Source organism: Cupressus sempervirens, chromosome 5 (assembly GCF_028749045.1).
Source record: "Cupressus sempervirens isolate cs-2001-9-10 chromosome 5, ASM2874904v1, whole genome shotgun sequence".
Lineage (NCBI taxonomy): Eukaryota > Viridiplantae > Streptophyta > Pinopsida > Cupressales > Cupressaceae > Cupressus > Cupressus sempervirens.
Window position 1 is genome coordinate 723,033,429 of NC_143122.1, and position 25,681 is coordinate 723,059,109.

The following is a 25,681-nucleotide window of genomic DNA, read 5'->3' on the forward strand; positions in this document are numbered from 1 at the left end:
GATTTCTAGGCTCTAGTAACTATTTGGATATATGATTTCTCCATTTTAGTTGTGACCCTAAACTATAGGCCTAGTTTTCTTCTAGTTATTTTGACTTTAACACTAATTTTTCTGAGATCATGTTGGGTTAATGGTTCATTTTTGGGGGGACATGCCCTTGGGATGGGTGCATGCTGTTCTAGAGATGCTAATTATAGCTAAGTTACTAGTTCAGGTGTGGGTGCCTATACTCGATACATGGTTGCATGCAATTTGTTTTAGGGGTTTGAGTGAGTGAGTGAGTGAGTGAGTGTGTGTGTGTGTGTGTGTGTGTGTGTGTGTGTGTGTGTGTCTTGATGCATGTAGATATGTATGCATGTATGTATTATATTAAAAAAAAAAAAAAAGATAAATATCTTGAACTATAAAACTAAAGTCTAAATCTATTACTATAACTTTATGCATCCAAGATAAATTCTCTGTTTAGGCAAGAGCCTACACCACAGTGGTAAATTGTGAGCCTCTCATCTACAAGGTATTCGGTTTGAGTCTACTTGAGCTTAAACATAATAATAATTAATATCTACAAATAAAAATAATATATAATAAATATTCTAGGCTTTGGCCATTTACCAATCAAAAAAATAAAATAAAAAATTCTCTATTCAACATATGTGTATCTAAATAAAAATCCTTTGAATCTTTAATATATTCCAAATAGAAATTTTAGTCTTCTTTCCATCTATAATTTTTAATGAAATTAATTGCACATATCATTTGTGTGATAATTTCAATCTCATAATGTAGGTATAGATTATTATTTTTCTCAACAAATATTTTTAACCCACCTTGACTTTCTTCTTCTCAATTTTATCTGGCCTCCTTTTATAGAATTTTCTCCTATCACATGGTTATAAAAAAGTTACAATAAGTTTGTAACTTCTAAAATGATAGTGCTAAATCATTTCCATTAGATATGATAACTTTAAATTATTTGAGTAGTGAAAGATATAAGAAATATGTAATTGTAAAGGACTAGAAAAAGCATTATTAAAATTTTCACCGTTGATATTTAGTAAACTACATTTTTATCATGCTCACCCTAGTACACTCACAATCCTAGCATGTGCCCACAGACACACCTGAACTAGGTATGGGGATTTCGGGCAAAAACTTTTCAACATAGAATTATAGAGACAAGTGCTCTTTGCACCCACAATATTTATTTAGAATATTTCATTTTGCTACTATAGTTAAATTATTTGTGTGGGTAAAATCAAAAACCTGTGTCACCTTTTATAAAGAAACGTGATATTAGAATGTGACAGTTCAACATTAATGACAAAAAAAATGGTATTTGTGTCTAAAATATGAAGATGATGTAAACTAATGAAATCTATAGAATTGTATGAATTTTATGCCTATAATTTTTATAATTTTTTTGACTAACAATTTATTCATTTTATTTTATTTTGAAGTCCCTTTTTTAACTATAAAAAATATAGGATGTAGTTCCTGTCAAGAAAGTATGTGCAAAACATCTTTTTTTGTTCTGATTTGAAATAATTTTATATATGCCATGTATATCTAGTGAACAAAAAAAGAAATAATTATTTTTGATGTATATTTTCTTTGTTATAAGTACTCAAGTTTGACCTTGTCAGAATCCAACAATTTTTTCCTCCCGTCAAAACTTCCCTATCAAATCTATACCTTCTTGAAAAAAAATTACATATTTGTGAAGAGGATTCTCTCCTCTAGTGATAAATATAATTTTTCTATTTGTTTGATATCATTTACTATTTTTTTCCCTTTTTTGAGGGAGCATCTTCTGAAATGTTGAAATATCAACTTATAATATTTTGAGATTATAACATATTATAACTAATCAAAACACTCAAAAATTTATATAATGATGATATTGAATATGAGATATATAAAAGGGTATTTTTAGTTTTTGAAAAAAATTGAGTTTTGATAGAGAAATGAGATTTGACCAAAACAGGTTTTTGTATCACAAATGATGACACAAATCTGTGCTTTTACCTGTGTACATGTGACAATTGGTGGAAAATGGTGTTTAAGGCATGAAAATATTTATGATCATTGTTTAAGTAAAATGTTCTTTATTTCTATTTGAAACTATAAAGAACAAATAAATCTAATATTTAATTCATGCTTAAGGATTGAAGGATAACTCGATGCATCTTATTAGCTAGTAATTTAAATTTTGTAGTTAAAGAGAACTGTCATGCCTAAATTTTATTGACATCACATGTTATAAATTTTATTAATGATATTTTCTATTAAGAAGATTGATGACATATTTGTATTAATTTATTTGCAAGATTTTGTAAGGCTACACTAAAAATAGTCATGCACAAACCTCTAGTCAAAAGGTTAAAAATCTAGAATAATTATTGGCAGCACAAGGAAACATAGGAAGAGATTTAGTAATGAGAAATGACAGTCTGTAAATGCATTTGGAGATGGTAAATTATAAAAGTCATGCTTTGGCAGAACATTTTTCAACTAAAGAGTCAGCTTCAGTTTTAATTCATATTTTTAGAATTAAAGAACATTTGGAGGTACTTGTACAATTTTGGATATGCAGCTTAAGTGACAACAACTCTTAAAAAATTTACATATTCACTTAATCTATTGTGAATGCCACTTGTCCAATAAAATGTATGTAAGGCTACACTAGTAAAGAGTAGGTCAAATATTTAAGCCTTTGAAGAAGAAATCATTTGACAAAGTGGTAATAAAGAGGTGGCTCATTCAAATGAGAATGAGTTTCTAGAAAAGGAGAATGTAGTCTTTTCTAGATATAATATAGTGGAGGCTTTTAAAACATATCATACATAAAAATATATATATATAAATTGTGCATGAATTGCATTTATGTTTAGCCCTTCTTTTGTTCCCTTTCTTTGCCTCATCCATCTTGTAGAGGATAACTTGTACCCAATCTCTTTCCCATTTTTAAATTTGTGTAGCGATCTTAACTAGAATTTATGCTTTTTGGTTGTACCACTTAACATGCCTTGGATTTGTTAATTAATATTTTAAAAAATATATCAAAGTGAAATACTAGTTATCTCATTAACATTCATGGCTAGCAGGTTATGATGTAGGGTGAGGAGCCAAACAAGTTCTGGGTGTTGATCTCATATTGGTTTTGATAGTTGAGTGTCAACACACTTAAGAAATTTTCTAAGTTGATGCCAAGTATAATATAGATGCAAGTTACAATATGTGCCAAGCTAGAAACTCAACAAGTGCCAAGCCATTTAGATGCCAAGCAAATGAACAATGTCGAGTAAGTTTCAAGTGTCAAGTAACTAATAGATGTCAAGCAAAGTTCAAGTGCCAAGCAAGACAAAATTTAGTATGTGTCGAGCATCAGTGATCAGCAAGTGCCGAGTTACACAGAATCAACATAAGAGTTTGTGCCTTCGCAAACTAAGATGTAAACCATTTTTGAGCTGACATATGGATAAATCTTGAAGGATTAAAGATAAGAATGAATCTATTTGGATTTCCTATGCAATCAACATGCGACCAATTAGAAAAATGAAAAGATTTGAGCAGGAAAGATGGATGAATCTCAATCATAGATTCATACCTAACCCTAAGTCATGAAAACCTTTTAAGGAGCTCAAAGCCCCATACTTTGAAGTGTGTGTAAGAGAGAATGCATGCAAGAAAGTGATGATAAAAGTGAAAGGGGTAAATTGATCAAGCTAAAAAAAACTTAGAATAAGGAAAAAACTACAGATCAGTTAGTAGAATACAGTATCAGTACTATAAATAGCTTCATATTAGATTAGTAAGGATCAAATTGGACTAAATAGTGATCTAGAATTATCAATAGTAGATTGCAAGTGATCAGGTCAAACATTCTACTATACTTTCTAAAAATTGTATTAGCAAAATGAAATCTTATGAAGATAGGTTGGTTTAATAGCTATCGTGTAAATCCTTTAACAAGGTGACATTCCAAGTGAATTTTTTGTAAATCCTTTAGCTAGGTACATTTTTGATAGTGTTAAAATCCTTTAATAGGGTAGGATCTAAAAATCCTTGTAAGCTTTTAATAGGTCAATCCTTTCACAGGGTATATCATGAGAATGGTCAACACATGTAACCTTAACAAGTGAACTTTATTGTTGTAGTAGTGAAGAGTTGTGGGTGTCATTCCCACCCTAGTTTTACCTTCTCATTGGAGGATTTTTGGGTAATCATATCTGGTGTTAAGTGTTTATGTGGATGCATTTTCTTTACATGTTATTTCTATATGTTTATGCATGCAATGTTTTAAAGTTAAAAGTTTTATTGGTTAAAGATTAATACTTCTAATTCACCCCCCCTCTCAGAAGTTTACTTCCCACTTGTAAATCCCAACAAATGGTATTAGAGCCTAGTTCTTATTAGGAGAAGCCTTACAACTTGGAGAATTTTTTTTGAGATGGAAGTCTACAAGTTGGGAAAGACCATTGAGAATTAGGAGATAGAGATACAACTCTTATTGCAACAACTGAATGAAGCTAGAGATGCCTTGAGGAGTTTGCTAAAGAGAAGAAAAGAGATTTTCATAGCTGAAAATGACACTCAATACAAGGAGATTGACACCACAAAGTTATTTGTAGATGGCAACTCATGTGAGTTTGATGCAACAATTGTAGATCTTATGGACATGAATAGAGCACAAGTTGAAGAGATCAGAAATCTCAAATTGGAGCAAGAATCACAAGAAATATTGTTATGTGAAGTGACTGAGCAAAAGAAGAAAGCTATTGAGGATAAGGTCATGATAGAAGATGACAAGAGAAGCTTAGCCAATAGACTAGAGGAGAAGTCAAATGAGCTTGCCAAAGTTTCCAACATGCAACTAGATACTCTAAGTCAAATGATGAATGCTCATCATGAGTTGAATGTCAAAGACATTGAAATATCCACCCTAAAGTTGGAGAATGAAAAACTACAAAATGAGTTGAGGAGAGAAAAAGAAATTGTAGAGAGCTTCAACAATCCCAATGAAGCCATCAAGTACTTTGAGTAGCTACTAAAATCTCCTAGATCCAATAATGACACAATAGAACTAGTATTTACTAGCACTAAAGAAGTAGAGTCATCCAAGACTGTTGAACAAAGAAGTGACAAAGGTAAGAACTCCAAACCTACTTGTCATCATTGTGGAAAGAAATGACATACAACTAATATTTTTAGGAACAAGAATGGTACCTAGAATACTAAGTCAAAGAATATGACACATCATTACAAGTGTTACAAACAAGGTCATTAGGCACATGAATGTAGGACAAGGACCATGCATGCATGAAGATTTGAAGGATACTACTACAATTGTTAGAAGTTTGAACATAATTCCTTTGAGTGTAGATCCAAGACCACATGGTCATCAAACAAGGGAAGAAGCAATGAAAATTCCTATAATTGGGACTACAATACAAGAAATAGTAGTTACTACTATCAAGAGTATGGACACATCCTTGAGAATTGTATGAGAACACATTTTAGTGGAAGCTATAGTAGATGGTTGAGCCAAACAACATAGTTTAGTTGTTTGAAGACTGGTCATATCAGCAAGCACTATCCAACAAGGTCAAAGGCATCTAACTCTAAATTCAACAAAGGAAAAGTGAAAGTAGATGTTGAACACATTAGAGAAGAAATGAATAAGGCGTGGAAGAGAAAAGATGGATGCAACACATCAAATAAAGGGATCACTTCACCTAAAGGGTCAAGTGGTCATACTTCATCAAACTAAGCAAGAGAAGGTATGTGGAACTAATATTTGAATGCTTTATCACACATCATTTCCTAGATAAGTCAGTACTTAAAAGGGATAGATCAGCATAAACAAAGATGCAAGGTTAAATCTTCAAAGTTTACACATTGTTTTTGAGTAAGGAAAGTTTCTTTTAGATGTTGAGTGAAATCATAGTGTATGCCGAGTTGTTTGCCAAAATTAGTAGGAGTTGAGTTAGCAGTGGTTGCCAAGTGAAAAAAGGGGAAACTCTTATTGAAGCTGAGTAAGGGAAACTATAGTGGATGCTAAGTGTTGGAAAATCAATAAAAGGCCGAGTAAAGTAGAATTGCATAAGGAATTGAGTGCATAGCTATATATGCACTAAGAATTAAATGCTACAAAATAAAGGGTATAAGGTTGATTTTTCAATCATCTCTTGTCATTGTAAACATAGAGCAAGAGTGAGAAGAGCACATAGACAATTTCCAAGAAAAAGATTGATTCTTTTGCGAAGATTCTAGAAAAGATTCAACATTATTTTGTCGATCTAATGTATTTATTCAAGTACCAAGCTACACAGTTACACAAGTTTTTTTATCTTGAAACCGCAACTTTCAGAAATGGCATTTAGATCTAGGAATCCCATGGATAAGGAACTATTTGAGGTTCAATTGGTTTGTAATGAAGTTAAGCAGCCAGATTTTAGGCCAATTCCTAAAGTGGCTTACAAAAATGACCTTGTTGGCACTTTATCTATTATTCCACCTAAGGTTGTTATGGTACACGATGTCAAAATTTTTTATAATTGTAAAGTTGGAGCAATAGGTGACACGGAGATTTGAAAAACCTATGATAAACTTTGTGAGAATGTGATATTGAAGGAGGAATTTTATATTGTTGAGAGAAAGGGCTTAACCTATGCACTAGATTTCCCTATGGTTTTCAAGACTCAGTGGATAAGAATAGTTTTAAGTAGAATTCATGATGGATGCCTATGGTTGGAGGATGGACCTATTAATTTGTCTAAAAGAATAATACATAGGGTAATAGGGTACCCAACCCTAGAATGGCCAAAGACCTTGAGGAGTGACTCAAAAGAAGTCATAGAGAAGAACACTAAGGCAAAGTGGAACAAAAGGGGCATGACTATTGACACAATAAAAGATCCACTTGTAGAACTTTTTGTTAGGGTTATATCCCATAAATTCTACTAGTCAAGTAGACTAAATAGTATACCATGCATTGTAGTTCATGTAGGATACAAAATTGTCAAGAAGGATCATACATATGATCTAGAAAAATTGCAACTACAATATATTATGGAGAATTTGGGAGAAATAAGGAGATCCAAGAGTGCACAATGCAAGTTTGGATCAATTTTGATATGCATATTTTTATATGTTTAGAATGAATTCCCCTCTTTTGGTAAAATAAGTTGGAAAACAAATAGGTCTATAGCAGTACAAGTTAATGAGTATAGAGAGCAGATCAGAGCCAATTTTGAAACCTTAATGAAAAGCTATTTTGTGGACTTCAAGAACTCTATGAAGCAAAGGCTTAGAATACCAGTTTCTCTAATAGATCAGCATATCAATGACATTTATTTCTTAGTTGAAATTAACTACACTTACATCCAAGTAGTAGTACCAAGGGTGAGATGGCTAAGGCTACTTGGATATGAAATTAACATTGATGAGGCATCAATAACAATCACAACATTGCTTGTAGAAGACATTGATAAAGGTGTAAAACCCTTTAGCACTTTTGATATTGTAAAGTTCAAGGTAGAGATGGAGTTTAAGGCTATTTCAACCCTAAATAAAAAGGAAAAATTGGTCAAGAAGCTTAAGGCCAAATTTGGTGAAGGAACAATAGAAGTAGTAGAGGAAGAAGATGATGATGAAGAAGAAGAATAGGGCCAAGGGCTACTTTCCTTGACACAAGGCATGGTTGAAGATGCTAAATAGAAAGAAGGTGCTAAAGAGGAAGAGCAAGCTGAGGAAGCACCTACCAAGCTAGAGCCAAAGAAAAGAAAAGCTCAAAAACAATCTACAGCTCAACCTAAAGGAAAAAATATAGCCAAGCCAAGCCTAAATAAGCCTACTAAAAGGGAAAGTACTAGAACTAAAACAAAGAAGGCTAAGGAGGAAGAGAATAAGAAGGCTATCAAGTAGCAAGGACTAGAAAAGAAGAAGCTAAGAAGAAAATATGTTGCTCAACATGACTCAGGTGAAGAGAGAATAGAGTCAGAAGACACTAGCCAATTTAGAGTGGTAAGTCACACCACCAAGTCTGATTTAGAAAATATGTGTGATAATATTGAAGATAATGTAGACTTAACTGGCTTATAGAGCATTGATTTTAATAAGTTGAATAAAGGAGAAAAAAACATGTTTGAAGAATCAATCTACGCCATGATGGCAAAGTTCAAGAACACCCCACTTGAACTTGATAATTCAATGCCCAAAGAGTTGTATTCTATTGTTGAAAATAAATGGCATTATTGCCTCAACATGGAGAAAGAAATAAGAGAGTCAACATTGGCTTGAGTAATGCCAAACCTTGTAAAAGGGAAAATAACCAAGGAAAATAATAAGCATGGGAGAAAATTTGCACCCAAATATAGAGCTTTTAGTATTCTTTGAAATAAGATTGAAGATGTTGTTAAAAATTCCACTAAAATGTGGAAATTAATCTATGGCCTAACAATTATGAAAGAAGGAGAGGAAGATCCCTTTGAAGGGTGAAATAATGGAGAAGAGAATGTCAATGAAAAGGAAGGTAAAGGTGAAAAAGAAAAGGTAGATGATATAGTGGAGAAGGAAACTCAAAAGGATGATATGGAAATTTCTAAAGAGTAGTAAATAGAATAGAGTGTGAAAGACACACAATTGCCACCTCCAAGTCCTCCACATGACACTTCTACACCTACAGAAATAATAAAAATAAAGGATGTTCTTGACAATTCTGGTTAGAACATAAACCCATTGACTATAGAGGATCTCAAGAAGATCCTCGACCAAACAACTCTACAAGCCAAATTATGTAGTAATCTAGTGTTGATCAGTGTAGATGAGTTGCAAAAAGTAGTAGTTTACTTGACTAGGGATAAGATTTCAACAAAAGAAACATCTTCTATCATTATCTAAGGTTGACTCCATAGTCAAAGTCACTATAACTACTCAGGAGTCAGCAAAGGACTAAATAGGATAGATGGATACTTCTCTTGTTACAACACAAGTACAAGGTGCACCACTAGAGATAATAGTGATTGACCAACAAAGATCAAAGGAGGAGAAGGAGATCCCAAAAGAAAAGGAGAAAGAAGCAATTCAAACTTTGGTTAATCTACCAACTTCTGAGACTCCAACAAGAATGCCACAAAAGTTGAGCACTGAAGCAATACCACTTCAAATTTCAGCACCAAGCTTGAGATCTACAAAGGTTGCAAGGGTACTTCATCATGGAGACCCTACACTAGATGAAGAAATAGTTATTCCTAAGTATGACTATGTAACCATGAACATTGATAATATCAATGAAGAGCAAGAGGCACTAGAGAGGAAGAAGAAGTAGGAGATACTCTACAATGACTATAAATAGAGGTAAGCACTAATTGAAATAAAGGACATCATTTTATATGCATTTTATATGCATTTAGCATGTAGCAACCTAATGAAACAAAACCCATTATGGAGAAACTTTTAGAAATAGTTGACCAAGTGTAAAGTGAAGACCATGATACTAATGCAAAACTAATGGAATGGTTAGAAAGGAAGTTTCAAGAAAAGGTGAATGAAATAATATCTAATGAGATAGCACTATCACAAGTAGAGCTAGCTAAGAAAATTGAAAAGGTGAAGATGGTACTTGAGAATATCTTCTCATGGTACTCAAAATTGTGTGATCCTTCCATCTTCACACAATAAACTAGCCAGAGAATCATGAGCTTGGAGAGGAACTTAAAGATATCAAGCATGCAATTGCCTAAAGATCTAGCTCAAAGTGAGAAGCACTTTAACACAACATTGTACACACAAAGGAACTAGTTGTATTAATAGTAGAAGAAGCTAATACAAGAGACAAATTAGTTTAGATACAAGCCTCCCTAACCCCTTACATGAAAATTTTACAAAAGAACTAGCCTACATAGAGAATGTGATAAAGAAAGATCTTAATCTTTCTACATTAGATGGCTTAGTTCACTTTACAGCAGAGACAACCATCCAAATTAAATCCCTAGAAGTTGCAATACAAAATTGGGATACTTCTCTAAAATTTGTAATGGAAGTGAATAGGACCTTCTTGGCTAAATACTAAATTAGAGTATAGACCCTTTGACATAAGTGTCAAAAAATGGGGATAAATTGAAAGCATAGGGGGAGAAATTGAAAAACCAAGAAGTACACTTAATTGCAAGGGGAAACATGTGAAAGGGGGAGCTAAAATGAGAGGGGGGGTGATAAAATAAATAGAGATAAGAAAGGAGAAGAGAAAAATAGGGCATAATAGGATACATTAGATACCATAAAAGGATACATCAGATAACATAACAAGATACATCAAATAAAGAGTATTAGAATTAAATACAAGGAGCTTCAGTTGAGGCATATCAATCTATTCAGAGATATTTTGGATACAAAAATGTCACATCAACTTAGGGGGAGATACAAAATTTTAAGGGGTATAGTCCTTCACAAAATTTTGAACAAATTTGAAGTTTTTTATATATGCTGAACAAAATGTATAGTTAAGTGTTTTTGACACTCATGTCAAAGGGGGAGATTGTTGATCTTATATTGGTTTTGACAATTGATTGTGAACACAATCAAGAAATTTTCTAAGTTACAATATGTGTCGATCCAAAAATTCAACAAGTGCCAAGTCATATAGATGCTGATAAATTAGAAAATGCCGAGAAAGTTTCAAGTGTTGAGTGACTAATAGATGTCAAGAAAAGTTCAAGTGTCGAGCAAGACAAAATTTAGTATGTGTCAAGCATTGGTGCTCAATAAGTGCTGAGTAACACAAACTAAGATGTGAACTATTTTTGAGCTGACAAATGGATAAATCTCGAAGGATTAAAGATAAGAACGAATCTATTTGGATTTCCTATGCAATCAAAATGCAACCAATCAAGAAAATGGAAATATTTGAGTAGGAAAGATGGATGAATCTCAATCATAGATTCATACCTACCCCTAAGTCATAAAAACCTTTTAAGAAGGTCAAAGCCCCATACTTTGAAGTGTGTGTAAGAGAGAATGCATACATGATAATGTGATGATAGAAGTGGAACGGGTGAATTGATCAAGTTGAAGGAGACTTAGAAGAAGGATAGAACTATAGATTAGTTAGAAGAATAGAGTATCAATACTACAAATAGCTTCATATTAGATCAAAAAGGATTAGATTAGATTGAATAGCAATCTAGAATTAGTAATAGTAGACTGCAAGTCATTAGGTCAAACATTCTACTGTACTTTCTTAAAATTGTATCAGCAGAATGAAATCCTACGGAGATAGGTTGGTTTAACAGCCATTGTGTAAATCCTTTAATAGGGTGACATTCCAAGTGAATATTTTATAAATCATTTAGCTAGGTACACTTTTGATAGAGTGTTAAAATCCTTTAACAAGGTAGGATCTAACAATCCTTGTAAGATTTAACAGGGCATGCCTTTCATAGGGAAAATCATGAGAATGGTCAACACGTTTAATCTTAACAAGTGAACTTTATCATTGTGGTAGTGAAGAGTTGTGGGTGTCATTCCCACCCTAGTTTTACCTTCTCATTGGAGGGTATTTGGGTAATCATATTTGGTGTTAAGTGTTTATGTGGATGTATTTTATTTACATGTTATTTCTATATGTTTATACATGCAATGTTTTTAAGTTAAAAGTTTTATTGTTTAAAGATTAATACTTCTGATTCATCCTCCCTCTCAGAAGTTTACTTCCCACTTGTAAATTTAAACAATTGGTATCAGAGCTTAGTTCTCATTAAGAGAAGCCTTATAGCTTGGAGAAAAGCTCTTGAGATGGAAGTCTACAAGTTGGGAAAGACCATTGAGAATCAGGAGATAGAGATACACCTCTTACTGTAACAACTAGATGAAGCTAGAGATGCCTTGAAGAGTTCACTAAAGAGAAGGAAAGAGATTGCCATCAATACAAGGATATTGACACCACAAAGTTATTTGTAGATGGTAAATCATGTGAGCTTGATGAAGAAATTGTAGATCCCATGGACAATAATATAGTAGAAGTTGAAGAGATTTGAAATCTCAAATTGGAGTAGGAATCACAAGCAATACTATTATGTGAAGTGACTAAGCAAAAGAAGAAAGCCATTGAGGATAAGGTCATGATAGAAGATGACAAGAGAAACTTAGCTAATAGACTAGATGAGAAGTCAACTGAGCTTGCTAGAGTTTCCAACATATAGCTAGATACTCTAAGCTAAACAATGAATTCTCATCATGAGTTAAATGTCAAAGACATTGAAATCTCCACCCTAAAGTTGTAGAATGAACAATTCAAAAATGAATTGAGAAGAGAAAAATAAATTGTATAGAGCTTAAACAATCCCAATGAAGCCATCAAGTACTTTGAGAAGCTACTAAAATCTCCTAGATCAAGTAATGACACATTAGGACTAGGATATACTAGCACTAAAGGAGAGTCATCCAAGACTACTAAACAAAGAAGTGACAAAGGTAAGAACTCCAAACCTACTTGTCATCATTGTGGAAAGAAATGACATATAGCAATGATAATGGTAGTTAGAATACTAAGTCAAAGAATATGAAACATTGTTACAAGTTTTACAAACAAGGTCATCAGGCACATGAATGTAGGACAAGGTACAATTATCAAAAGTTTGGACATAAAGCCTTTGAGTTTAGATCCAAGACAACATGTTCATCAAACAAGGGAAGAAGACATGAAAATTATTATAATTGGGACTACAATACAAGACATAGATGTCACTACTATCAAGAGTATGGACACATCCATGAGAATTGTATAAGAACACATTTCACTAGAAGCTACAACAGATGGTTGAGCTAAACAACATGCTTTAGTTGTTTGAAGACTGGTCCTTTTAGCAAGCACTATCTAACAAGTCAAAGGCATCTAACTCTGAATTCAAAAAAGGAAAAGGGAAAGTAGATGTTGAACACATGCGAGAAGAAATGAATAAGACATGGAAGAGAAAATATGGATGCAACACATCAAATGAAGGGATCACTTCACCTAAATGGTCAAGTGGTCATATGTCATCAAACTAAGCAAGAGAAGGTATGTGGAACTAATATTTAAATGCTTTATCATACATCAATTCCTAGATAAGTTAGTACTTAAAAGGGATAGATCAACATGAACAAAGATGCAAGGTTAAATCTTCAAAGTTTTTACACTATTGCCAAGTAAGGAAAATTACCTTCAAATGCCGAGTGAAATCCTAGTGTATGCTGAGTTGTCTACCAAAATTAGTAGGAGCTGAGTTAGTACTAGTTTTTGAGTAGAAAAAAAGAAGAAAAAAATGGAAATTCTTATTGAATTCAAGTAAGGGAAACTCCAATAGATGCCAAGTGTTGCAAAATCATTAAAAGGCCAAGTAAAGTAGAATTGTATAAGGAACTAAGTGGATAGTTGTATATGCAATAAGCATTAAATGCTACAAAATAAAGAGTTTCAATATTAGTAGTATGTTGGTTAGAGGTAGGGCTTATGTCCTTTAGTTTTATAGGTGGCAAGCACTGAGATATAAGACCAATATATAATTTAATTGAATGGATAAATAGATTTGTCTCATGATGCTAGTTTCCATTAATACTTTTTGGCTTTTCCACTAGATTATAATCCATGCTCCACATTTTATACTAATAAAGTTTAAATGAACTAAATTTAAAAGCTCTCAAAATTGGTGGGTTTGTGATATTCAAAGCTTGTGATTTTTGGAATAAAATTTTCATATGTTAATTATTTTATTTTTCATTTTTTTTTATGATACTTGTATCTATATCTACTTAAAAATTTACTATATTTAAAAATAATTATGTAAAACCTTATTTCAAAAAATAATGACTCTAGAATGCTTCTATATTTATTGTAGGAGACTAAGGCTCTTACACAAGCTGGCCTCGAATCATGCTACTTAATTGTGGGTATCAATTTCACAAAAAGAAAAGAGTGGAGAGGTTTTCCTCAGCCCTAATAATTTAATTTTTCCATTAGTTTTAGAAATGTTTCATGTGAAGTTGTATAGCTTTTCTTCTTTTCCTTGGTTTCAATTGACATCTTTGCAAGATTTCTTTTCTTTACTTTAATAGAAATAGAACTACTTTTATGGATGTTAGGTGCAAAGTCTTTTAATTAGAAAATTTTACACCATCTTGGAGATAATCCAAATCCTTATGAATTATAAGCAATTTCAATTATTGGGCAAACCTTGTCTACTTTTGATGAGGACAACTTAATCCTATGTTTTAGTTTTGGGGATGGTAAGTTTCAAACTTCTTTTCATATTATCTTGCCAATTCATTTTCATGTGACACTTTATAGAGTTCACAGGAGACAAAGTGAAATGCCTGTCACTAACAATACATTCTTGTTGCATCATACATCCTTTATGTAGTTTGTATATACAAAGTTCTCATCTTGTTTATGTGGCTTAAATTACATATATGGATGTTAAGCCTTGGTTTATACCCCCAATCATAGTAACATGATGTTGAGCAATATATCTTTGTGCAACTCCTTCTATTTCTGGTAGTGGAGGCTCATTCAAAGATGTTCAATTTTTTATTTTCCACTTAAATATATGAAATAGAAAAGCTCAATTATAAGTGATTAGATGATATATTAAATAAAAAGAACTCAAAAGATAAGAACCAAGACAATGTAGAAAAAAATACATTATATGATCATTTTTTAAGGGGTGCTAGCTCAATGGAAGAGTGCTTGCTTTACAAGTAGATGGATGGTGGTTCATTTCCATTGTGCCCTATTATGACCAAATACACTGTTAAATATGCTATTAAATATTTGATAAAATAAACTACTAGATATGCTAATAAATATATCGCTAAATATGTGACTAAATATACCAAATATATGATTAAATATGCTATAAATATACTACTAAACATGTGACTAAATAAATTGTCAAATATACAGCTAAATATGTGATTAAATATACTACTAAATCAAATACTAAATATACTACTAAATATACCACTATATATACTACTAAATATACCACCAAATCAATTATCAAAATCAATGATCAAATACATGACTAAAATTTCTAAGTAGTAAGTTGAGTAGTGTTATAAATGACAAGATATTAACTACTATTAGTCATGTGACTAAGTTTAGTCACATATATACAAATTTTAGTAGTTTTTTTAGTCTCATATTTTTATTTTTGTACTAGTGATCACAATGCTCATTATCTAATAATTTGCTAAATTTTTCATCCTCAAGAAAGTCTTCAAAATTAGTAGAGGTATTAGGTTCACTGAAATAATTTTTGATTGACACCAATCTGCATCTATACAATCTTTATTTATGGCCTGTGGAAGATGATTTATACTTGGATGATCCACTATGTGGTAGAAATTGTAGGATTTTATGGGTTGCACTTTTTCATTTTGTCTGTGAAATTCTTTAATTTGTGTTGACAATTCCTATATTAAAATATTATTTTCATTGGCACATTTCTCCATCTTTATTTTGACCTCTTCTCATGAGTCCAAGTTTTTAAAAATTTCAATCAATGACATACACTCATGTTGACATTTTCTTGCAGAGTTCCTATTCTGTACAATCTTTGCACCAATTATGTTTAGTGGATCATATTTCTAGTGCCTAAAAACATCATATTTAAAAAAATTTAAAAATATTGTTCCACATTAAATGCTCCTCTCAAATGTAGACCCTCCACATCCAAAAGACAAGGAAGGAAAAATAGTTTTCTTTTACTAACTGTGAAAGAGTACACCTATGCTTTCCATCTATTGTACATATTCCAATGAAAATACCCACTATATCACATGAATTAGAAGTCTATAGGGTTCTACAAAATAACTGTAAAATTTTAATATAGTGTACTCTTTCATAAAGTACTAGTCAACCAATTGAATTTGAGTTTCTAGTTGAATTAATCATTTACAAGATAGACAACCTAGGCATTGAAGTGCCTTTAGTTTTATGAAAAAGTGGTACCAAAAAGATGAAGCTAGTTTTTTTCAAAAATTTGGTGATGCTTTGATAATAGAAGATAGCTCAAGTAGGTTGTGTATCTAAATGTCTTCTATGATAGTGGGTTTGACCCTCTTTTCATTATTAACAAATTTTCATGCATGTGATGTATAATGTGCCCAACATAATTATATTTATCAATCATTTTATACAATGAATATTGAAAATAATTTCCAGAATATTGCACTAGTACATTTTGACTCATTTTTTGATGAAAATTGGTCAATTTTTTGACTCATGTTGGTCAAAATTTTGACAAATTATTTTTTTCGCTATTTTTATCATCAAAACTTTAACCAATTCTTTTCAATGTCAAAATTTCAATGATGCATTTGGTCAAAAATGGCCTCCCTTGATAATGAGACTATTGTTAAAAACAAATTGATACACGTATGATAATGTGTTTCAATCATTGTTTTGTCACTGATGTCAAACTTGCTACTTGCTAGTATGATAATTTCTTAGATGATTTGAGTACTATCATTTGTTTGAATGATGAAGGGGATTTGATCAAATGAGTTAACAATATCATCTAGAGGAAAGGTTGAGTTATTTTATGAAAAAGGAGTACAAGGATTAGTTAAGACAGTGATATTATAGTGCATTGATAATCTACTTAAGGTTACAAAGGATGGGTACACTAATTAAGTTTAGAAGAACAAGTTAAACAAATTTTTTCTGCCAATCTTAACAATCTGCACCATAGGTGCCAAGAAAATTTAGTGTAAGTTGAGTAGAAAATCAGTTGGAGCCAAGAAATGACAATTTTAGTGTAAGTTAAGTGATACAATGTAAGATGAGTAAATTTTAGTTGATGCCTAGCACCAATAAACTTTAGTTCATGCCGAGTGTTTTGATAGTGGATGTTGAGCAATGCAGTATGTGTCAAGCATTAGAAACAAGTTAATGTTGAGTATCAACATTATGAGAAAGATCATGAATTTGATAAATTTGAGCCAACAAGTTTGATTTCTTGGATTGTGTGAACCATGTGGAAGATAAGCTTGATGAATTGGTGGCACAGACTTCAAGATAAATCATTTTGAGGTGAATTCAAAGAGGATTAAAGGAGAAGTTTCTAGAAGGGAATGAAATGAAATGATGGGTAGATTCATTGAATCCTACCTAATCCAAACTAATCCTAAATTGTATGATTGTGGTTGAACTGGAAAAGATCTTAATTTTCTATTTATAGTAATGGTTGGTTAGAAGCAAAGGTTGTCATGTGTGAGAACCTAAGGAAGACAAGGAGTATAGGGTATTGCTTCATTTAGTGACCTAAGAGAAGAGACTATATTGGAAAGAAAAGAGAAAATTCTTAAGGGTATGGATGCTTGAACGGTGAACAAGCTATTAGAGCTGAAGTATGTGAAAGCCAAGTAGAATGGAGGACTAAAACAAAGATCAGTAATCTACAAGTGTGTTGTAAGTTGTTATCAGATCAAGCCTTACTATTACTTTCTAATCATTGTTCCAGTCAAGGGTAAATCCTTTGGATTAAGGTTGAACTAAAAATCATTTGTAAATCCTTTAACCAAGTGACATTCCAAGTGAATCATCTAAATTCCTCTAACAAGGTTTACTCCTAAAAAGGTGATTGAAATCCTTTAACTAGGTCACATTTAATAGTGTGCATTATAACTTTTAACATGGCTAGCATTTCATAGGGCATCACTCTGGAAGAGTGAGAATGAGTAGCATGTTATTGGTAGTTTTTCCTAAACTGAGTTTCCACATTAAATCATTGTATCAAATATGTTATTGAATCTATTATGTTTCATGCTTACATTTTTGCAAAATTGATTTGATAGTAACCTACAAGTTTAAGTGATCGTATGATCTAATGGATGCATGCATGATGAAAATGTTTTATGGATATGGGTTTACTAAGTTGTGAAAAGTTTTATTTTTATATCTAGACCTTGGATAACTAATTCACCCCTCCTCTCTATAATTCCAAAGAATTCCAATGATTGGTATCAGAGACATCTTCTTAAGAGGACTAGTTTGAAGGTACTAGAAGAAAAAAGATGAAGATGTCAAAAAGAGAGGTACCTAAGCTTAATAGAGATAACTTTCCTACATCAAAAATTTTGATGAAGCTACACCTAGGAGGTCTAGGAGATCATGTACAATCCACCATTTCTATTGAGCATGTCAATCCTACTAGAGTTGTAACCACTGAAGATCTGAAAAAGAAGAAAGAACACAACCAAGAAATGTTGGAAGTTGCCTCTACCCTAAGTTATGCCAAGTTTGATGTTATAAATGTTTATGTATGGAGGTGATACAAATGTTCTAAGAGCCAAATCTAAAAGTCTTAGAGGTAAATTCAATGATATGAGAATGCAAGAAGGTGAGAATATTGCTCAATATTTCTCTAGGATAAAGGATGTTGTTAATGCAATAAGGGGATCTACTAGTATGATAGATGATTAGACTATACTAAAAAAAGTTTTGAGAACACTACTGGCCATTTATGTTATTAGAGTTTCTACAATGCAAGAGCTGAGATGTATACCAACTTCTAATCTAACTCTTGAAGGTCTAGTAGGTAGGTTCACTACTTTTGAACTATCTAATTTTTATAATTTCAAACTTGACAATGTTGAATCTTCTTTCAAAGCTAAGCTGTTATTGAAGGACCCTAATGAGAAGAAGAAGGAAAAGGTAAAATATGTGTCTACTGACATTGATATAGATGAGGAGGATATAGAGCAACTTGAAGCATTACTAGCAAGGAGATATCACAATGGTAAAGGAAAGTTCAAAGGTCAGTTACTTATCATGTGTTTCAAATCCAATGAGGTTATTCATATTGCAGCCAGATGTCCAAAGAAGAAGAATTAGAGAGGTGGAGACAAGTATAAAAGTAGAAGAGATGAAGACAAAAAATATTACAAAGATAAAGGAGAGAAGTCTTGCTACATTGCTAAAGAGGAAACAAAAGATGGATCTGATGATCATGATGATGAAGTGGTGTATGTTGCAATGAAGGATGAATCTAACGAGGATGATGCAACTACAATAGTGTCTTGTGTGAACAAGAATGATAGATGGATATTCGATAGTGGGTGCTCACATCACATGACTAGATATAAAAGTAAGTTCATTACCTTGAATTATTTTGATGGAAATAGTGTAAGGTTTGGTAATGGTGCACCTTGTTTGATAAAAAGAAAAGATTCTATCAAACTCACATAAAAGATTTTGTGATAATGCTTATTATGTTGAAGCACTTAACTATAATTTGTTGAGTGTGTGACAACTGAATAATTTAGGTTGTAAGGTTGAGTTTGAGAAGAAGATTGCTAAGATATATGATACTGATGGAAAACTAATTGGAAAAGATGATCAAACTAGAGGTAATCTATTCTACCTTGATATAGAGGATGCTACTTCTTTAGTTGTAGAATTGGATGATGTGTGGATATGGTACAAGAGATTATGTCATGTTAATTTTGATAACTTGGTTAGTATCAGTAACATGAGAAGAGCCAAAGGTTTTCCTAAATTGAAAAAGCCTAATAATATAATTTGAAAACAATGCTAGTTAGGCAAAATGACAAAGTTAAGTTTTAAGAGTAAGAATCATACCTCTAAATGAATATTAAAGATTTTTCATACTAACTTGTGTGGACCAATTGATGTGAAAAGCTACAAAGGAGATAAGTACATTATGCTATTTTTTGATGATTATTCTATAATGATGCTCTCCAAATGTTTAAGTGGTACTTAGCAAGAGTTGAGAAGGAAACAGGTAAATGTTTGAAATTTTTGAGATTTGATAGAGGAGGAGAATTTAAATGAAATGATTTTGAGATGTTTTGTAATGATAGATGAATTAAAAGACATACATCTACTTCTAGGGCCCCTCCACAAAATGGATTTGTTGATAGGAGGAACAAATCTATAATGGACTATGCTCGGACACTCATGATGGAGAAAAATGTTGCTTTAAAATACTGGAGATAAGTTGTAAGTACAACTATCTATCCCTTGAACTATGTACAAGTCAAGAAAGGTACTCATTCAACACCTTTTGAACTATAGTATGGATACTCATCCAATGTAAAATATTATAAGGTATTTGGAAGAAAGTATTATATTCTCAAAGATTCTAGGAATGGTAAATTAGATGTAAAAAGAGAGGAAGGTATATTCTTTGGTTATTCCACAAGAAGTAAAGCTTATAAGTGTTTAAATACTAACACTAGCAAAGTTGTGGAAAGTGAAAATGTGAAATTTGATGAATACACAAAAGTACATGAGGCTGAACCTATACAAGAACAAAAAGAATACAAACCATTTGTATACTTTTATGAAGGTATGCCTATCGAAGATGTTGTAAATCAAGTTGCAAACTAACAACAAGTTTTAGTGACTACTGAGTTAGATACTATAATGCCAAGTTGCATTTAGGAACCAAGCTACATTTAGGTGCTGAGTTATAGAATGAAGTTGAGGCACATTATGGTTCTAAGATTAGTGTACATGATAGAGATATTAAACTATGTGAAAAAGATGTACACAGAGATTCAAAAATTGAGGAACCAAATGAGGAAAACATAGTAGAACCATGATTGTCTAAATATGTCAAGAGACATCACCTTGCTGCATAGATTATTGGAGATAAAGATGCTAGACCAATGACAAGGAACAAGTTGAGAAATGATACATGTTTTCTTAGCATGCATGAACCTAAAATAGTGAAAGATGCTTTAGAAGTTTTGGACTAGAGTAAAGACATGAAGGAAGAGAATAAATAAATTGAGAAAAATAAGACATGGACACTAGTTCCTGGACAAGAAGATAAAAATGTGATTGGAACCAAGTGGGTGTATAGAAAAACTTAGATAAAAATGGTGAAGTCACAAGCAACAAGGAAATATTAGTTTGTAAAGGATATGCACAACAAGAAGGGATAGACTATAGAGAAACATTTGCTTCAATTACAAGATTGGAAGGAGTAAGAACTTCTCTTACTTACTCTGCATATAAAGGTTTCAAAGTTTATCAAATGGATGTTAAGTCTACATTTTTGAATGATATATTGGAGGAAGAGGTTTATATAGAATAGCTAGAAGGATTTGTTGATGCTAACAACAAAAATATGGTATGTAGACTACACAAAGCTTTATATGGTTTGAAGCAAGCACCAAGAGAATGGTATGAAAGGCTTCATAATTATCTTTTGAAGATTGGATTTGAGAAGATTGATGATAAAAACAATCTATACTTGAAGATGGAGAAATGAAAAGGTAATTATTATCTAAATTTTTTGTTGACGATATCATATTTGGAGGTCAAGATACTTTATGTAAGGCTTTTGCAAATGAAATAAAAAAAGAATTTGATATGTCTATGTTTGGAGAGATCAAGTTCTTTGTGGGTTTAAAGTACATAAGATGAAATATGGCATATACATCACTTAGTCAAAATATGTGAAGGAGATACTGAATTTTTTTGGATTGGAAGAATCAAATCCAGTAAGCAAACCTATAGTAATAGGACATATGTTGTCAAAGAATGATGATTCAATTAAGCTAAATCAAACATTGTATAGGTCTATGATTAGAAAATTACAATATGTAGTACATATTAGACCTAATATTGCATTATCTATTGGGATAGTTGTAAGATTTTCTACTAATCCCAGGGAAAATCATTTGATGGTTGTTAAGAGAATAAAGAGATTTCTGAAAGGAACAGAAGACTATGGTCTATACTACAAGAAAAATAAAATTTTTGAATTGAGAGCCTACACTAATGCTGATTGGGGTGGAAATATTGATGACAGAAAGAGCACTAGTGGAGGAGCATTTTTCTTAGGCAAAAAGCTAGTTACATGGACTAGCAAGAAGCAAAACTACATCTCTCAATCTATAACTAAAGCTAAATATGTTGCTATTGCAATAAATTGTACAAAAATTGTATGGATCAAACAACTACTCAAAGGTATGAAGGGGGAAATCATTGAACCTATGATACTTTATTGTGATAATAAAAATGCTATAAATATATCAAAGAATCCTATGATGCATACAAAGAGTAAGCACATTGCAATCAAGTATCATTACTTGAGAGATTTAGTTCAAGATAAATAGATGAAGATGGAAATGTTAACATAAAAGAGAAAATAGTTGATATCTTCAACAAAGCATTACCTAAGGATGCTCATGAGTATCTAAGAGGTAAACTAGTAGAGATACCCCTATAAAAGGCTATCTAAGAAGCATGAGGAGTGCCCCACATCAAACAAGATGATTAACATATGTTACACATTGATGCACTAGATCTTACTTTAGGAGTTTCCTAAAGTAATCAAAGAGTTGAAGCTACAAATCAGTCATAAGCTAGGTGATAGAGAGAGAAACTAGAAAATGGTCATATCTATATACTAAGATGACAAGTCTTTAGTATTGTTGTGAAAGAGGGATAAATTTGAGGGAGACAGATAAATCGTGTTCCTATTGAGGAAGAAATCCTACTGAGGGAGAAATCCTGACTTCTGAGGGAGATATTATTGATAAAGAAGGAGATATAAGAAGTGATCAAGAGGGAGTCATAAGGATGATTTGTTTTGTCTATTGATCAGAACAAAAATTTTGTAACCTATTTAGAAGCTAAAAGTTGTTGATTAAGGGAGAGATTTCAATAAAAGGAATTATTTTATTTTGGTATTTTGTTGCTTGTATTGATTAAGTTTGGTTTTTCATCAATGCCAAAGAGGGATATTATTGAAAATAAATTGATACAAGTATGATAATGTGTTTCAATCATTATTTTTTCCTTGATATTAAACCTGCTACTTTTTGGTAAGATAATTACTTAGATGATTTGAGTACTATCATTTGTTTGATTGATGAAGAGGATTTGATCAAATGAGGTAACAATAGCACCTAGAGGGAAGGTTGAGTTATGTTATTAAAAAGGAGTACAAGGATTAGTTAAGACAGTGATATTATAGTGCATTGATAATATAATTAAGGTTGTAAAGGATGGGTACATTGATTAAGCTTAGAAGAACAAGTTAAATGAATTGTGTGCACCAAGCTTAAAAATCTGCATAGTAAGTGCCAAGCAAAGCTAGTTTAAGCTGAGCAAAAAAATTAGTTGGAGCCAAGTAGAATTTTAGTGTAAGCAAAGTAAAGTTTATTTGATTGCATGGACAAATAAACTTTAGTTCATGCCAAGTGTTTTGATAGTGGATATTGAGAAATGTAATATGTATCAAGCATCAAAAGCAAGTTAATGTCAAGTATTAGCATTATGAGAAAGATTGTGAATTTGATGAACCTAAGTCAAAATGTTTGATTTCTTGGATTGTGTGAACCATGTAGAAGATGAGCTTGATGATCTGGTGGCACAAAATTCAAGATAAACTATTTTGAGTCAAATTAAAAGAGGATTGAAGGAGAAGTTTCTAGAAGGGAATGAAATGAAATGATAAGTAGATTCATTGAATTCTACCTAATCCAACCTAACCCTAAAATGGATAATGGAGGTTGATTGGAAAAAGATCTTAATTTTTTATTTATAGAGATGGCTAGTCAGAAGAAAAGGTTGCCATGTCAAGAACCTAAGGAAGATGAGGAGTCTAGGGTATTGCTTCATTCAATGACCTAAGAGAAGAGACTACATTGGCAAGAAAAACAAGAAGGCTTAAGGGTATGAATGCTTGAAGGGTGAACAAGCTATCAGAGTTGAAGTGTGTGAAAGCCAAGTAGAATGGAGGACTAAAAAGAGATTTATAATCTGCAAGTGTGTTTTAAGTTCTTATCAGATTAAGCCTTACTATTACTTTCTAGTCATTATACCAATCTAGGTTAAATCCTTTGGATTAAGGTTGATCTAACAGTCATTTGTAAATCCTTTAATTGGGTGGCATTGCAAGTGAATGATTTAAATCCCTTTAACAAGGCTCACTCCTGACATGGTGATTGAAATCCTTTAACCAAGTCACATTTAATAGTGTGCATTGTAACCTTTAATAGGGTTGGCCTTTCATAAGGCATTACTTTAGAAGAGTGAGAATAAGTAGCATGTTACTAGTGGTTTTTCCCAAATTAGGTTTCCATATTAAATCATTGTGTCAAATGTGTTATTGAATGTGTTATGTTTCATGCTTACATTTCTACAAAGTTGATTTGATAGTAACCTACAAGTTTAAGTGATTGTATGATCTGTTGGAGTTGAGGAAATTCAACTCCACAGTCGCCAAGATCACCTGCATGTGAACCTGTCAAAGAGAAGCCATAGAAGGGGAGGAGCATGGAGCATGGGCAAAACCCTAAACGGACATGAGAGCCATCATAATGCAAACACAAGAAGAAATGTATTTACAATAAGAAATGATATGATGAATCATGATACAATGAGAGAGAGCCTGAATATAAAGAGCTCATGGAAGCTTGTAGAACAAGCTGGAAGGAGGTAGAAGATAAGATTAACAACTCAGCACACATCCACAAAAAGTGGAATATGCTAAAAAAGGAACAAACTCCCGAGTTGTCAACAACTAACCACTACATGCATTAAATATAAAATATTAAATAAATGCATGACCTAAGTAAACTTAAGCAATAGAATAAATAATTAAATATTAATTATTTACTCTAACACCCCCCCTTAAGTGCAACTTAGGGAAATGCCTTAAGCTCACAAAACAAAGATGAAATGCATAATGGGTCCCGGCAACGAGGCCATGTTAGGTACCCAAGTACAATGCAAGAAGATGAAACCTCTGTAAGCAGGGAAAGAAAGAAAACCACATGGGAAAAACCCTCCCCTAAAAAGAGGTAAGAACCTAGTGAAGAGCTGAAGAAGTCTCCAACTAGGGAAAATGTCCCCTAAAACAGGAACAATGAGTGATCATGAAGAAGCAGCATCACTGAAGCATGAAGAAGTCACAAATCTGCCAAACTGCTGATCTGAAGAAACCTCCATGGAAGAAGAAGGCACGAACTGAGCATGTCTATATGGTAGATGATCCATCTCACCGAAATGCATAGGTAGCCAGCCACTGCAATCGCCTTGTATATAGGATCAACCACTAAATACATAGTTCACACTATCGAACCATCAAACCACGGATGCATTAGAACACAGCATAACCCCCCCTTAATGCAGACGGGGTGTGATGATAGGCAACTGAGAAGGTGAGCCAAAATCTCCTGCAAACGAACCAAGAACGAGGAGAGAGGAAAAGAAGTACAGACACCGATAAAGACACGGTCTAACTGACTCTGCATGGGCTAATGTCATGGAAGGGACACTCACTTGACAAAGGGAGAATGCCTAAAACAGCAAACAATAATCCCCCCCATGGTGCTTTATGAAATAGTGCAAGTACACCTGACTCAAAACAACGTTCATGACTCCCAGAATACAAAAGTGACAGTTTATCTCAGTGTGAAAATAAAAAATGCTGCAAAATGATAGCTACAATGATCAGAACTGAAAAAGAGCTGCATCAAAAGAAAGTACAGCCGAAAAGAAAGCAAACCATGCTAGGAAAACGATCCTCGGGCCTAAAATACTCAAAATATCCACCATAGAGCAAAAACGCCAAAACTATGATAGAAAAAGAAGAGGCCAAAAGAGAAGAAAAAGGACTACATTTCTGAAAATAACACAGAACCAGCTTTCCATAAA

At 32.5% G+C, this 25,681-nt stretch overlaps 1 pseudogene; it reads left to right on the forward strand.

Annotated features, from left to right (window-relative positions):
* LOC149558026 (glycine dehydrogenase (decarboxylating) 1, mitochondrial-like) overlaps positions 1 to 25,681 on the forward strand; it is a 123,581-nt pseudogene that overhangs the window by 96,983 nt on the left and 917 nt on the right.